Source organism: Schistocerca americana, chromosome 1 (assembly GCF_021461395.2).
Source record: "Schistocerca americana isolate TAMUIC-IGC-003095 chromosome 1, iqSchAmer2.1, whole genome shotgun sequence".
Lineage (NCBI taxonomy): Eukaryota > Metazoa > Arthropoda > Insecta > Orthoptera > Acrididae > Schistocerca > Schistocerca americana.
In genome coordinates, this window is record NC_060119.1 from 614,228,898 (window position 1) to 614,242,772 (window position 13,875).

A 13,875-nucleotide genomic window follows, 5' to 3' on the forward strand; every position below is an offset into this window, starting at 1 on the left:
AATTTCTCAATGAAGTGTAGAGAGTTTTTAATATGACTCTCAGTTTTGCCTATGTGAGGTTGTAACAAAGAGGCAAGGTGTCTGGCTAGTTCTTGGGTAGGAGCTCCAATTGCGCTGACTATTGGTCTCAAAGGAACATCAGGTTTATGTATCTTTGGTAATCCATATAATCTCGGAGGATAAGCCTCCGTTTCACAAAGATACTTTTTAACTTCTGTAGGAATTGAAGACTGTTTTATCAGACGCTTGGTGGCATTCAGCACATTCGTTGTGGGATCCTTTTACAATTTCTTGTATGTGCTGGGTTCCAGGAGATCACTGATCTTCTTGTGATAATCCTCAGTATTCATTAAAACAGTAACATTTCCCTTGTCAGCGGCAACTATAATAACATTCTTGTCTGCATTGATCTCCCGCAATGCCTTCCTTTCCCCTTGAGACAGATTGCTGCTGGGTGGCTTAGCTTTGCGTAATATCCTGGAGGTTTCCATTCTAATTTCATCAGCAGAATATGATGGTAACTGACGAATTCCTGCCTCTATATTAGCAATAATGTCCTCCACAGGAATCTTGGATGGAGTTATTGCAAAATTCCCTCCTTTAGACAGAACAGAAAGTTCTTCCTTAGACAATTCTTTTTCCGATAAATTAATAACCGTTTGGGAATTGTTTGGAATCGCTGTTTCCTGTCGACCCTCTTGTAGACGATCAAACTTGTCCTTCTGCCTATTGGAAGACACTTCTGCACTAATCTCCATAGATCTAAATGTTAAGCTGTCCACTTTGTTCCAATGACAAAACTGCATAGTATTGCTAATAAGTAAATGAAGATTTAGCAGTTGGCCATCACATACCGCCAGTCCTCGTCGTGTCTGATGTATCCGCTCACGTAGTAATGCCAGTTCCATACGAGAATAAATACGGTTAGCTTGTGGCGAATGAAACATTCTTCTCACTTTTAAAAACTTGGGAACTATACCGGTATCACGACAGCGTAGCAGAAAAGTGAGTGAGCAAAGTTGTTGACCTTTCTTCTTGCGTAGGTTCTCCAGTCGTCGTACCCTAGTTGACATTTCCTCCCCGTAGAGGCGTCGAATCATTCCATGTAGGCTTTCACGGCCGGCGTCTTTATCAGTAAACTCTTCCGGGCTAAGTTGCCGTGGTCGATCTGTAGAACTTCTTCTCCCTGACGTTTCGTTCTCAACTGCGGAGAACATCTTCCGAGGTGAGTCGACGACTGGCTGCTAGGAGCTGGGGCCGCCGCTTATATAGAGATCGTAGGGGGCGCCACCACACGTCACATGGCGTCGATGTGCAGCTATCTCTGGCTATCGTCTGTTCTCTCGATTGCAGGCAATCGATTGTCACGTGATTGATGCAACGTCGACCGCCATATCTTATCCAATTTTAATCCATCTTCTTTACGATTAAAATTGTATTGATGTTTGTGGATTTCAATTGCCTCTCTATACATACGTGTATAATAGTGCGACGTCCTCGCTAGCACGCTTGTTTCACCAAATTTTATGTCGTGATCTCCATCCTTAAAAACATGTTCCGCTACTGCCGATTTGTCGATATGTCCCAAGCGACAGTTTCTTTTGTGCTCCGTCAACCGTGTATTGATGCTTCTTTTGGTAGTTCCTATGTAAACCCTGCCGCAACTACACGGAATTTTATATACCCCTGGGGTGGCTAGGGGGTGACGAGCATCTTTTGTTGATCTTAGGCATTCACTAATTTTCTTAGTGGGCCTAAAAATAGTCTCTACCTGAAACTTGGCTAGTACTTTTCCAATGCGATCCGTGATATTATGGATGAACGGAAGAAATACTTTTCCAGCTGATGGTTGTTGCTGTCTCCCATTTTTAGGCATTTTTCTATTTGGGTGAAGTGCTCGATTAATCTCGTTTTTTGTATAACCATTTTTCGCAAAGGCCATTCGTAAATGATTTAGTTCTTCTTGTAAGTAGCCTGGTTCACAAATATTATTGGCCCTATCCACTAGTGTTTTTATGACCCCCCTCTTTTGCCTAGGGTGGTGGTTTGAGTTCTTATGGAGGTAGCGATCGGTATGTGTACCTTTCCTGTAGACCTTATGGCCTAAGGTCCCATCCGCCCGTTTGATAACTGATACATCCAAGAAGTTAAGTTGTCCATTCTTCTCCTTCTCCATAGTAAATTTAATCTTTGGGTTGATGCTATTTAAGTGTACCAGAAAATCATTCAAGTCTTCTTCCTCATGATTCCATATTACAAAGGTATCATCCACATACCGATACCACTTCGAGGGGCTTTTTTTGGACGACTGCAATGCTTGATGTTCAAAATATTCCATGAATAAATTCGCAATTGCGGGACTTAGGGGGCTTCCCATGGCTACCCCATCGATCTGTTCATAAAATTCACCATTATACTGAAAATAGGTTGAGGATAGACAGTGTTGGAACAAGGCTACTATATCAGTAGGGAACATATTGGCTATATGGGAGAGAGCAACTTAGCCCGGAAGAGTTTACTGATAAAGACGCCGGCCGTGAAAGCCTACATGGAATGATTCGACGCCTCTACGGGGAGGAAATGTCAACTAGGGTACGACGACTGGAGAACCTACGCAGGAAGAAAGGTCAACAACTTTGCTCACTCACTTTTCTGCTACGCTGTCGTGATACCGGTATAGTTCCCAAGTTTTTAAAAGTGAGAAGAATGTTTCATTCGCCACAAGCTAACCGTATTTATTCTCGTATGGAACTGGCATTACTACGTGAGCGGATACATCAGACACGACGAGGACTGGCGGTATGTGATGGCCAACTGCTAAATCTTCATTTACTTATTAGCAATACTATGCAGTTTTGTCATTGGAACAAAGTGGACAGCTTAACATTTAGATCTATGGAGATTAGTGCAGAAGTGTCTTCCAATAGGCAGAAGGACAAGTTTGATCGTCTACAAGAGGGTCGACAGGAAACAGCGATTCCAAACAATTCCCAAACGGTTATTAATTTATCGGAAAAAGAATTGTCTAAGGAAGAACTTTCTGTTCTGTCTAAAGGAGGGAATTTTGCAATAACTCCATCCAAGATTCCTGTGGAGGAAATTATTGCTAATATAGAGGCAGGAATTCGTCAGTTACCATCATATTCTGCTGATGAAATTAGAATGGAAACCTCCAGGATATTACGCAAAGCTAAGCCACCCAGCAGCAATCTGTCTCAAGGGGAAAGGAAGGCATTGCGGGAGATCAATGCAGACAAGAATGTTATTATAGTTGCCGCTGACAAGGGAAATGTTACTGTTTTAATGAATACTGAGGATTATCACAAGAAGATCAGTGATCTCCTGGAACCCAGCACATACAAGAAGTTGAAAAAGGATCCCACAACGAATGTGCTGAATGCCACCAAGCGTCTGATAAAACAGTCTTCAATTCCTACAGAAGTTAAAAAGTATCTTTGTGAAACGGAGGCTTATCCTCCGAGATTATATGGATTACCAAAGATACATAAACCTGATGTTCCTTTGAGACCAATAGTCAGCGCAATTGGAGCTCCTACCCAAGAACTAGCCAGACACCTTGCCTCTTTGTTACAACCTCACATAGGCAAAACTGAGAGTCATATTAAAAACTCTCTACACTTCATTGAGAAATTGAGGGAAATTACTGTCGGTCCTAATGACATACTTGTCAGTTTTGATATAGTGTCTTTGTTCACGATGGTTCCAGTTGATGAAGCTCTCTCCCATATAGCCAATATGTTCCCTACTGATATAGTAGCCTTGTTCCAACACTGTCTATCCTCAACCTATTTTCAGTATAATGGTGAATTTTATGAACAGATCGATGGGGTAGCCATGGGAAGCCCCCTAAGTCCCGCAATTGCGAATTTATTCATGGAATATTTTGAACATCAAGCATTGCAGTCGGCCAAAAAAAGCCCCTCGAAGTGGTATCGGTATGTGGATGATACCTTTGTAATATGGAATCATGAGGAAGAAGACTTGAATGATTTTCTGGTACACTTAAACAGCATCAACCCAAAGATTAAATTTACTATGGAGAAGGAGAAGAATGGACAACTTAACTTCTTGGATGTATCAGTTATCAAACGGGCGGATGGGACCTTAGGCCATAAGGTCTACAGGAAAGGTACACATACCGATCGCTACCTCCATAAGAACTCAAACCACCACCCTAGGCAAAAGAGGGGGGTCATAAAAACACTAGTGGATAGGGCCAATAATATTTGTGAACCAGGCTACTTACAAGAAGAACTAAATCATTTACGAATGGCCTTTGCGAAAAATGGTTATACAAAAAACGAGATTAATCGAGCACTTCACCCAAATAGAAAAATGCCTAAAAATGGGAGACAGCAACAACCATCAGCTGGAAAAGTATTTCTTCCGTTCATCCATAATATCACGGATCGCATTGGAAAAGTACTAGCCAAGTTTCAGGTAGAGACCATTTTTAGGCCTACTAAGAAAATTAGTGAATGCCTAAGATCAACAAAAGATGCTCGTCACCCCCTAGCCACCCCAGGGGTATATAAAATTCCGTGTAGTTGCGGCAGGGTTTACATAGGAACTACCAAAAGAAGCATCAATACACGGTTGACGGAGCACAAAAGAAACTGTCGCTTGGGACATATCGACAAATCGGCAGTAGCGGAACATGTTTTTAAGGATGGAGATCACGACATAAAATTTGGTGAAACAAGCGTGCTAGCGAGGACGTCGCACTATTATACACGTATGTATAGAGAGGCAATTGAAATCCACAAACATCAATACAATTTTAATCGTAAAGAAGAAGGATTAAAATTGGATAAGATATGGCGGTCGACGTTGCATCAATCACGTGACAATCGATTGCCTGCAATCGAGAGAACAGACGATAGCCAGAGATAGCTGCACATCGACGCCATGTGACGTGTGGTGGCGCCCCCTACGATCTCTATATAAGCGGCGGCCCCAGCTCCTAGCAGCCAGTCGTCGACTCACCTCGGAAGATGTTCTCCGCAGTTGAGAACGAAACGTCAGGGAGAAGAAGTTCTACAGATCGACCACGGCAACTTAGCCCGGAAGAGTTTACTGATAAAGCCTTACTAGACTTTGTGAGTATTTTGAGACATGGCGACTGAGACCAAATGTTTCTAAAACCGAGGTTGGCGTGTTCCACCTCTCTAATCGACTTCCATCAGCAAAGATCAGTCCACAGTTCGGCTCTCTTGGCACAGATACAACTAAAGCCCAAAATACCTGGGAGTCACTCTGGACAGAACTTTAACGCACACAAAACATCTTTCCAACTTGGCCAAGAAGATAAAGACACGAGTGTCACATGAAAGGTTTTGTCTGCTGATCAGGAACGTTGCGAATCAAGCACTCCTCCTCTTGTCAGACAATTATTGGAAGACCTGAGTTCGAATTCCGGCATTGGTAAGTCTGCATATATAGGTCATAGATGTTTGAGACTTGAAAGAAGGTCTCTGCAACCATGTAGTTCCATTTGCTTGAAGCACCTATACCTAGGTTTCCGGCAGGAGCGCCCATTTCGTTCGATAGTAAGGTGCTATTCCAGTATAGTTGGAGAGCCTCTGCAATGATGTTCGACTTTAGGGAAACTACTAAGTGGGCTGAGAAGTGAACGAGAATTTGCATTGAGGAGGGAGGTGTGCTTGTCGTGCAAAGCCACTGTGCCAACGTGCCGTAGTGGTTAGTGCATCTGTCTAGTAAGCAGGAGACCCTGGAAGGAATCCAGGCATTGGTACAAATTTTCATTCGTTGCTCCAGTCTGCATATGTACATCATGGTAAAAATTTCCTCAACCACCAATATTCGAAGAGACTACCCGACTGCTGAGCGCCACCAAACAGGCTCGTATTTGTCGATCTCAGTTACATAGGTACATCTATGGTATTATAAGCAACAATATTTCAATTGGGCCATTGATTCAGATTGTCTCATTGTTTATTTTCTACTAACATGTACACTGTCTGATAAAAAGTGTAAAGCACCAATAAGGGGTGGAAGAAACAAAATGAAGCTTCATTATTTCAGTAGTACTGGCAGGACGAAACCACGTAGCAGTATGACGTTGCTCCCCCCCCCCCCCCTCCCCCTCCCAGCCCACTTTGATGTGGGTGCGTGCACTGGTTCGGTTGTCAAGAGCGCCATACATCCATTGTATCCTCTCCTGAGGACAGTTGGCTGCCAAAAGTTGTAACTACAAAAATTTCAGTTCCCGTGTGTTGCGAAGAAGTACGAACAATGTTCCGTCGGACAGGCACGCATGGATGAAGGAACATTACATCGTACTTCTTCACAACATGGGCACTGAAATTTCGTATTTATTGCCCGATACCAAGCCTGCAACTTACAAATAAAATTCCTCTTCTGTACGGGAATAACATTAATGGGGTGTACAGTTATGTAATGGGATGTGCAGTTATGACACATGGGCGAGGTCATATGGAAGGTTGGGTCTGAACGTGAGTCGTGTTCCAAATTGGTTACAAGATATCGGTAATCAACAAATGCATACATTCGCTATTTCTTTCCTCCGTTATCGGAAACGTGTGCTTTTTTACGATTATATCTACGTTATTATGTGTTGTTTATTTGCTCTTCTTGTAACTGCAAGTCAAAAACGAATTCTGATATATACTGTTACTGCTCACCAGCTTACATTTACGAGATGGAACAGAAAATCGTATCGTCTGCTATGAGTATAGAGGCTGCTATTGCAACATCGCTATTGCGCTATAGCCAAACTGACGTGACGGATTGCGAACTGAGAAGTGCAATATTTCGCCGGTGCAGGTTTAGTCTGCAGAGGAACGCCTCTAGCATGCGAGGAAGATGGTCTGTTAGGAGGCTGCAATACTCATGCGCGTTCAGTGTCCCGTCTACGAAACATGGGCCTATGAGCTGAGGTTCACTATCCAACACCACACGTTTACACTCCATAGACGCTGACGATCCACCCGACGAAACCAAGGGGGACCAATAGTTCTAGAATAAGTGATTGTTTTACTGATGTGACAAGCCCTTGATTCTAGGGGCCTTGATTTTTAAATCATGCGCATACAGACCGTTGGCGATAAATGTAGGGTTTTGGAACATACACTGTGTTCAAACATAATGAATTGCCCGAAGAAAACGATTTATTGACACTTAGCACGGATTCAGGAAACATCAGTCTTGTGAAACACAATTAGCTCTTTGTACTCATAATATACTGAATACTATCGACAGGGAATGTCAAATTGATTCCATATTTTTAGCTTTCCAGAAGACTTTCGACAGCGTTTCTCGCAAGCGTCTTCTAACCAAGATGTCTGCCTATGGAGTATCACTTCAGTTGTGCGACTGGATTCGTGATTTCCTGTCAGGAAGGTCACAGTTCGTAGTAATAGACGGAAAGTCATCTAATAAAACAGAGGAAACATCCGGCGTTCCCCAAGGAAGTATTATAGGCCCTCTATTGTACCTTATCTATATTAACGACATTGGAGACAACGTGAGTAGCCCTATTAGATTGTTTGCACTTGATGCTGTCATTTACCGTCTTGTGAAGTCATCAGATGACCAAAACGAATTGCAAATGGATTTAGATAAGATACCTGTATGGTGCGAAAAGTGGCAATTGACAGTGAATAAATAAAAGTGTGAAGTCATTCATGAGTGCTACAAGAAGTCTACTAAATTTCGCTTACGCAGTAAATCACACAAATCTTAAGCCTGTAAATTTAACTAAATACTTAGGGTTTACAATCACAAATAACCTGAATTGGAACGATCACATAGATAATGTTGTGGGTAGAGCAAACCAAAGATTGCGATTCATTAGCAGAACACTTAGTAGGTCCAACAGGTCTACTAAAGAGAATGCTTACAGCACGCTTGTCCGCCCTGTTCTGGAGTATTGCTGTGCGGTGTGAGATCCAAATTTTCTAAGAACTTATGCGTTACAGGAATTTGTTCAAAGGCAATTGCCATCAACTGCCCCATCTAGGCGGAACTACTCATCCAGTTTAGTCCACACAGGTAATCAACACAGAGAAGAACTGTTACCATTCTTTGAGAGTGTTCTGGACAATAGCGATAATTAGGACAACGATGCAGTGGTGAAGTCTCTAGGTTTTTTTTCTTTTATCAACAACTTTCTTGTCTGAAATTTTTTCTAAGCTGTTCAGCTACACAGCTGTCTTGTATAACATACTGAAAATTAAAAACTATGATGTCGCGTGATGTACCAAGAAGAATAAGAAGATTCCAGAACAGCTGCAATTTGACAGAGAAAACACTCTCGAATGTTTTTGTAAATCGTCTGTGGCTGAAAACTGTGATACAATTTCTAAACAGAGAGTAAAGAAACTGCATTCAGATAAAACAGAAATGGGTATTTATTGTCAACTGTATTTTGAAATAGTAGATCACATTATGTGTGAGATATAACAGAGGTTCTCTTCTTTCCATAAGCTGGAATTTTTTCACCTGCTTTGTTCTCAGAACTACGAAAATCACGAACTCAAAAATCCTTACCATCTTTCACATAAACTGTCGTCAATTGATGGACCGCTGTTAGATAACGTAGGTTTGAAAAATGAACTCATTGTACTATATAGTTCATCTGCATTTTATTCAAAGAGTGTGTATAAGGTAGTATCACTGATGAACGAGCATGACCTGGTTTCAGGGTTCAGTGAAGTTTGTATATTATCAACTTTGATATTAAAAATTCCGTGTACAACATCTTCAGTGGAACGGTCTTGCTCAGCTCTGAGAAGAATCAATACAAATCTAAGAAGCACACAGTCGCAGGAAAGAGTAAATGACCTAATTCTACTTTCAATAGAGAAGCAGACCCTTATCACTCTAAGGAGCAAGCCCCAGTTTTACGACAACGTAATAGAGAAATTCTTGTGTCCCAGGAAAGAAGAACTGAACAGATGTACAAGTGACTTTTTTGTAAGTAAATCTAACGATTAAAAATTTTTCTCAAAACCAATTCTGTAGTTTTAAACTGTTAGCAAAACGAGACTGAGAAATGAGTCATTTCTGTAGACAGTATTTTGTAAGCAGATGTTATGATTCACAACTTATATGCAGTTATACATTACGTCTGATTTCCTCAGTAGTGGGATTATTATTTTCAGTTTCAGCCGGAGCTTGTGATCATCGCTACAGTGTAGAGATTACCATAGCTGATCATTGCTCTGGAACCAGGTTCTATTCTCACTAACTCCAACAATTTTGAAAGACTCAAAGCATGGCTGCCCAAACGGTGCCCTAGCTTTTTGACTATTTGTCTGTGCTTTATAGATACATCACACTCTTTAGTTCTCAAACGTTAAAAATTATTGTTGGACCCTCAGAAACTCCAGAGGCTAGTACGACAATATTCAAAAGTTCATAATTACTTCTAAGAAATGTGTGTCTCTTCTAACATAAACCATAAATGTATTTGTACCTAATTTTTATTTCACATCGTGCTTTTGCTGTCACATACTTAAACTCTGGTTTTGGAAATGTTATTGCAAGATACTGCTACTGTCGGTGTATAAATCACTTGTTTTAAAAATAGATGCCAATACTCAAAGCATATGTTTTCTATTTTGTTTCGCCTAAGTTGAATTATTTGCTAAAAGAATTTACCATTTGGTACTTTATTGACTGAATGAGCCGTAAGTGTCATCGCAATTCAAAAAAAACTTATTTAAAAGGAACTTTCTATGATACTCTAATTACACAATTTCAGCAATAAATTACAGAAAAATGTGTTAAAAGTTCACTCTAGATTTTCTTTTAAAAAGTACCCGTGGTCTAGGGGTAGCGTGTTTGATTAATAATCAAAACGTCTTCGGTCCTGGGTTCGATCCCCGCCACTGCCTAAATTTTGATAAATAATCAGCATTGGCGGCCGAAGACTTCCGGCATAAGAAGTCAACCTCATTCTGCCAACGGCCTTGTCAAAGAGGGCGGAGGAGCGGATAGAGGTTCAGGGCAATCTCTTGTCCTAGGGGTAGTAAATTGCCCCTACAGGCGGAAGAATCAGCAATGATCAACGACATGAGGATGCAGAAGGCAATGGAAACCACTGCATTAAAGACACGTAACGTGTATCCACAGGGAATGTGGCCTGTAATTAAAGAAGTGTCATGATGATCTCTCCATTGGAAAAAGATTCCGGAATAGTCCCCCATTCGGATCTCCGGCAGGGGACTGCCAAGGGGGAGGTTACCATGAGAAAAAGATTGAATAATCAACGAAAGGATAACGTTCTACGAGTCGGGGCGTGGAATGTCAGAAGCTTGAACGTGGTAGGGAAACTAGAAAATCTGAAAAGGGAAATGCAAATGCTCAATCTACATATAGTAGGGGTCAGTGAAGTGAAGTGGAAGGAGGACAAGGATTTCGGGTCAGATGAGTATCGGGTAATATCAACAGCAGCAGAAAATGGTATAACAGGTGTAGGATTCGTTATGAATAGGAAGGTAGGGCAGAGGGTGTGTTACTGTGAACAGTTCAGTGACCGGGTTGTTCTAATCAGAATCGACAGCAGACCAACACCGACAACGATAGTTCAGGTATACATGCCGACGTCGCAAGCTGATGATGAACAGATAGAGAAAGTGTATGAGGATATTGAAAGGGTAATGCAGTATGTAAAGGGAGACGAAAATAGTCATGGGCGACTGGAATGCAGTTGTAGGGGAAGGAATAGAAGAAAAGGTTAGTAGAATATGGGCTTGGGACGAGGAATGAAAGAGGAGAAAGACTAATTGAGTTCTGTAACAAGTTTCAGCTAGTAATAGCGAATACCCTGTTCAAGAATCACAAGAGGAGGAGGTATACTTGGAAAAGGCCGGGAGATACGGGCAGATTTCAATTAGATTACATCATGGTCAGACAGAGATTCCGAAATCAGATACTGGACTGTAAGGCGTACCCAGGAGCAGATATAGACTCAGATCACAATATAGTAGTGATGAAGAGTAGGCTGAAGTTCAAGACATTAGTCAGGAAGAATCAATACGCAAAGAAGTGGGATACGGAAGTACTAAGGAATGACGAGATACGTTTGAAGTTCTCAAACGCTTTAGATACAGCAATAAGGAGTAGCGCAGTAGGCAGTACAGTTGAAGAGGAATGGACATCTCTAAAAAGGGCCATCACAGAAGTTGGGAAGGAAAACATAGGTACAAAGGAGGTAGCTGCGAAGAAACCATGGGTAACAGAAGATATACTTCAGTTGATTGATGAAAGGGGGAAGTACAATCATGTTCCGGGAAAATCAGGAATACAGAAATACAAGTCGCTGAGGAATGAAACAAATAGGAAGTGCAGGGAAGCTAAGACGAAATGGCTGCAGGAAAAATGTGAAGACATCGAAAAAGATATGATTGTCGGAAGGACAGACTCAGCATACAGGAAAGTCAAAACAACCTTTGGTGACATTAAATGCAACGGTGGTAACATTAAGAGTGCAACGGGAATTCCACTGTTAAATGCAGAAAAGAGAGCAGATAGGTGGAAAGAATACATTGAAAGCCTCTATGAGGGTGAAGATTTGTCTAATGTGATAGAAGAAGAAACAGGAGTCGATTTGGAAGAGATAGGGGATCCAGTATTAGAATCGGAATTTAAAAGAACTTTGGAGGACTTACGGTCAAGTAAGTCAGAAGGGATGGATAACATTCCATCAGAATTTCTAAAATCATTGGGGGAAGTGGCAACAAAACGGCTATTCACGTTGGTGTGTAGAATAAATGAGTCTGACCATCTGACTTTCGGAAAAGCATCATCCACACAATTCCGAAGACGGCAAGAGCTGACAAGTGCGAGAATTATCGCACAATCAGCTTAACAGCTGATATATAATATCAGAATATACAGAAGAATGGAAAAGAAAATTGAGAATGCGCTAGGTGACGATCAGTTTGGCTTTAGGAAACGTAAAGGGACGAGAGATGCAATTCTGACGTTACGGCTAATAATGGAAGCAAGGCTAAAGAAAAATCAAGACACTTTCATACGATTTGTCAACCTGGAAAAAGCGTTCGACAATATAAAATGGTGCAAGCTGTTCGAGATTCTGAAAAAGTAGGGGTAAGCTATAGGGAGAGACGGGTCATATACAATATGTACAACAACCAAGAGGGAATAATAAGAGTGGACGATCAAGAACGAAGTGCTCGTATTAAGAAGGGTGTAAGACAAGGCTGTAGCCTTTCGCCCCTACTCTTCAATCTGTACATCGAGGAAACAATGGTGAAAAAAAAAGAAAGGTTCAGGAGTGGAATTAAAATACAAGGTGAAAGGATATCAATGATACGATTCGCTGATGACATTGCTATCCTGAGTGAAAGTGAAGAAGAATTAAATGATCTGCTGAACGGAATGAACAGTCTAATGAGTACCCAGTATGGTTTGAGAGTAAATCGGAGAAAGACGAAGGTAATGAGAAGTAGTAGAAATGAGAACAGCGAGAAACTTAACATCAGGATTGATGGTCACGAAGTCAATGAAGTTACGGAATTCTGCTACCTAGGCAGTAAAATAACCAATGACGGACGGAGCAAGGTGGACATCAAATGCACACTCGCTATGGCAAAAAAGGCATTTCTGGCCAAGAGAAGTCTTCTAATATCAAATACCGGCCTTAATTTGAGGAAGAAAATTCTGAGGATGCACGTCTGGAGTACAGCATTGTATGGTAGTGAAACATGAACTGTGGTTAAACTGGAACAGAAGAGAATCGAACCATTTGAGATGTGGTGCTATAGACGAATGTTGAAAATTAGGTGGACTGGAAAGGTAAGGAATGAGGAGGTTCTACGCAGAATCGGAGAGGAAAGGAATATGTGGAAAACACTGATAAGAAGGGACAGGATGATAGGGCATCTGCTGCGACATGAGGGAATGACTTCCATGGTACTAGAGGGAGCTGTACAGGGCGAAAACTGTAGAGGAAGACGGAGATTGGAATACGTCAAGCAAATAATTGAGGACGTAGGTTGCAAGTGCTACTCTGAGATGAAGAGGTTAGCACAGGAAAGGAATTCATGGCGGGCCACATCAAACCAGTCACTAGACTGATGAAAAAAAAAAAAAAAATTAAATGCCAACGTTCTGCTAATGCACATAATAATAAACGTGTTAATTAACGACAAGGAATCAGAACTGGAATTCATAAACAGTTGCTGCAAGCCACTAGATTAACAGGCGCCATTGAAAAGAGAAGAAGGACGTGCAAAGAACTTGCCACTCCGTGGCGGAGGCCGCAGCGATGTTTAAAGGAGACAACAACGGAGGCGCGAAGTGCATCACCTTTAGAGAGCAGTGCGCTACAGGAGAGCGTGTGACTTACTGTCTGTTCCCAACGGACAGAGAAACTGATCTAGGTGAGAATAGGGATTAGGGAACACATGCTGCAACGGCGTCAATACATATGGGCATGGGGGAATCACGTGCCTCTCTCTCTCTCCCCCGCGCCCCCCCCCCTTCCCCCTCCCACGACCAGAAGTTGATAGTGCCCCCCCCCCCCCCCCCCCCCGGCCCGCCCCCACCGTCTTTGAACGTTTGAGATAGGATGTCAAAAATTAAAAACAAAATAGATTTTTCAAAAATATGTTCGTTATGTAGCGCTCATATTTCTGAAGAGTTTGATGTATAAAACATATATGTTCGGGGTAATATAAGACATGTTAATGGGACTCAAGAGTGTCAAAGCGCAGTGCTACGCCTCTTCACACAGCTTTCTACTATCACAGGTCTCTGTATTTCGCTCTGTGGTATTGAAACGTGTGTACTATGTAATGGAAGCCATCAAACTTTCAGTCAGGACAGTGGAAATTAAAACGT